Consider the following 4,019-nt stretch of genomic DNA (forward strand, 5'->3'; position numbering starts at 1 on the left):
TCTTATTTATAAACTCAAATTAAAATTATTTGCTAAATCTGTAGGACTTATTTTTGTACTGATAAAATTTTGCTTTATTTTTTAAGTGATTTATCACTAACACAAATACTTACTAATTCATTAAAGTATTTCCAAGTTTCCTTCATTTTACCCTGAATGCCAGAAAAATGTATCATATAATAATAATACTTTTTAGCTTTTCTTATAAAACACGTTACAGAATTTCTCTTTGCTTTGGTGATGATTACCTGCCTTACCTCAATACTGCTAAATTAGAGACGACTAACGTAGATAACCCTCGTGTAGCTTTGCGCGAAAATTCAGAAAAAAACAACTTGTGCCATAATTTATCCTATTCTCTTATTAATTCTGAAATATCAGAATCTATCCGAGGAATATGTCGCGTATTCCTTTTTTTTATTTTAATCTCAAATGTATTTTTTTCTCAATTTTATTTCACACACAAACCAATTTTTTATACTTTTTATACATTATCTCAGGATCTTTTAATTTTAGGAACTCTTCCCAATTATAACTGTTTATATCATTTATAACACTATTTATTTAAATTTGATTAATCATTAAAATATTATCTATGCTATTTTTCATTATTTGTTCTACCGTCTTTAAACTGCTTTTTAAATTAACCAAAATCATCCTATCATCTGATAAATTTTTCTTGATTGATAACATAACTTTTACATTTTGTACGTTTTGTATACACATGGTCTAAACAAGATTTAATCAACTTTCCACTTTTCCATTATGATCTTGTGTTAACATTTATATTTCGCTGAAATCTATTAAAATGTAACAAGTTTGGATATTCATTGGTCATTTTCAATATATTTTTTTTATATTGATATTTATATCACCAAGATATACGATATATGTTTACAGCATTTAATTTATTTAGCAATTTTTCCAAATCTAAAATATAAAGATTAGAATTGTAATTTGGAGGTTCATAAATTCGAAGTAATAAAACTTTATAATCATTTACCTCAACAGTAAATGATAATATTTCTGCATCTTCCAAACTTAATTTCACTAATTCTATATATTAATGTTTTTTAAAAAATTTAAATTCCTCCTTCTACTTTATTTCTTCCACATGTATAAATTTTTACATAGCCTTCCAAGTTATAATTTTGGATTTCGTGTTCTTTTAGGAATGTGTCTGTGATTATTAATATATCTAACAATATCAAAACTTCACCAGCAACTGTACAAAAATAGTCCCACTATTGTGAATATTATTAATATTAATATGTAACACATTCAAAATATCACCTTCAATATGTTCTAATTTGTATATAACATCGTTTACAGTTTATATCAGTGTATTCACTATTTCTTAGATTAACATGCATAGATTTCAACAAATTAACTTATACATTTTTAAAATTACAATCCAATTTTAATCTTATTACATTCTCAGTGTCTGATTTCCTTGCAAACACATTACCAATTTTTAACCAAATAAATTTATATTGTTTTTCTTTTAGTAATGTTCTTGCCTTCCAAAACATTTCTTTATTAGCAGCTGTTAGGTTTTGATTATATGAACTCTGCCTTCTACCATATTCTGTTGGTTTTGACTTTGTTTAACCACCTTTTTCTTATTCTTCAACCATTTCTCTTTATCCAATAAACTTTTGAATTGAACTATTATAGGTGCTATCGTTTTACTATTATGAACAGGTATTCTATGAGCCATTAATATTTCATCTTTTTTTATAATCTGGTATATTAAACTTTTGAGTCACTCTTGGTAGAATATCTTTCAGTTCCTCATTATCTTGTGGTATTATTCCATGTATCTCTAAATTGCTTCTTCGTTCATAGTGCTTCAGATCATTAGCTTGAACCAATATTTTTGATGTTAAATCACTATTTTGAGTATTATTAGCCTTCAAACTTCCACATTTTCAGTATCTTGATATCTTCTGCATGTTTGCTTTGTGTTAAGGATATTTTATCATACTTAGCTGACAGAAAGTTTATGGAAGTTTTAATTTCATTTGTATTTCATCTAACACGTTTAATTTTGTGTTTATATTTTGGGGCATAGCAGTTATCACTGAATTCTGTAAATCATGTACAGTCACATCCAGATCTAGCTGAGCTTTTAGGATTATCTCTTGACCCCAAATATCAATAGATTTTCACAAATTCGTTGTTTTGGTAACATTTTTATCTATTAGATTTCCGTCGTTGCTTGCTGTCGAATTATAGTTTCCGTCGTTGAATAAACCAAAATTTTCCGATCGTTTACTGGTATCTTGACAGCAGTAACAGTGGTATGACAATTTTTTGGCATTAGTCATAGTGTATATGTCGCCCCTGACAAACCACTAAATTGACAATAAAGTGAACCCTTACAATTTTCATAATATTTTAAGTAGTCACCATCGACAGGTAAAATGCTTTATACAAACATCACAACATTTAGACGCCATTTACGAGTTATTTCTTATTTCAGTGATGATTTTTTCAATAAATAAATGATCTTTTCACCATAAAAAGCATGCAATTGTAAACTTAGGCACAAGCATTCACCATCCCAAAGTAACCACACTATTCGTTAGGCTTTCAAGAATTTCAGTATTCCTTCTTTATATTATAATCAAAAGCAATCTGGATTCATTTTGAATAATTAGTTCACCTCCCGACTGCATTTTCTCTTCTCGGCAGCAAACAAAATACCCTTGGTTTATTTCAATGAATAAAATAAATAATCAAGCTTTCTCTTAACGGACCATGCAGTAGAAATCAAGCGTGAATTATATACATGTTATTTTGATGGTTGTAATAGGAACATATAAAGCAAAACTAAATTTTCAGAATGAAGTTTTGATCATCTATAATCATGCCATTTTTAATCAAGGCTGAAACATTCGTTTCTGGAATATATCTCCGTGTATGTATACCAAATTTTGAAGACTCCATTTGAAATAGGGTTAATTAGGTTATTTGTATATGAAATGTTTTCCACAAATCGGATTTAAATACGTTACAAAGACCAAAATTCCAGTTCCAATAGTACCAAGAACAGCTTGGTACGAGTTAACTTGTACGACCTTACTATAATTTGACTTAGGAGATCAAATAGTTTACTAACAATGACATCTAATAAATTATTTGTCGGCTGGGTTCTATACTTATAAAAGTAAAAATAACATTCCACTATTTGATTAAACTAAACCAAGAGCTGTGATTATTGTTGTTTTTCAGTATCTGTCTGATAATTACCCTGATCTATGGAAACCCTAGTTGTGGTTGTCCTTAATGACTAAAGGATTTTTCTAGAGGTTTGGTGTTATTTTTTGAAAATTATTCTAATATTGTTACGTATCTGCTTGTTTGTTGATTTCCGGTAGAAATTCTTTCCGAGGAACTTCAGCGATACAAGTCCTTTCTTGTTTGTTTGTTTATTTGAAGTTAAGCACAAAGCTACACAATGGGCTATCTGTGCTCTGCCCACCACGGGTATCGAAACCCGGTTTCTAGCGTTGTAAGTCCGCAGACATACCGCTGGGCTACTGGGGGGCGTCCTTTCTTGATTAAACCAGTTTATTCTTTCTCGATACAAACTTTTAATACACAGTAATTGCACAGTCAGTAAGTTTCTCGTCACTTTAAACATAACAACTTTTATGATACACGCTATAAAATCACAGCGATTCACAATATCGATAACTTCGCTTTCTACGAGTGCAAAACACAAACTAGCTCGAAATAGAATCGTAAATTACCCGAAACTCACCATTACTACTGTTCGCTTAACCATCCATACGTCCCCACAGGCTTTCACTGCCAGGCTTATATACTAACAAAGAGGCGTCACTCGATCACACTCGAACTTCCCTGATAATTCGAGAAACTCAGTCACGCATGTGCTAGCAGCGTCAAGTGACTTACGCTGTTGCAACACTGCCCCTTCCTTAGTATTGTTCATCCCGAACAATAGCCACTTACATTAAACCAATAGATTATTAACAATAACTTAATTAAAT

Source organism: Limulus polyphemus, unplaced genomic scaffold (assembly GCF_000517525.1).
Source record: "Limulus polyphemus unplaced genomic scaffold, Limulus_polyphemus-2.1.2 Scaffold2101, whole genome shotgun sequence".
Classification (NCBI taxonomy): Eukaryota; Metazoa; Arthropoda; class Merostomata; order Xiphosura; family Limulidae; genus Limulus; species Limulus polyphemus.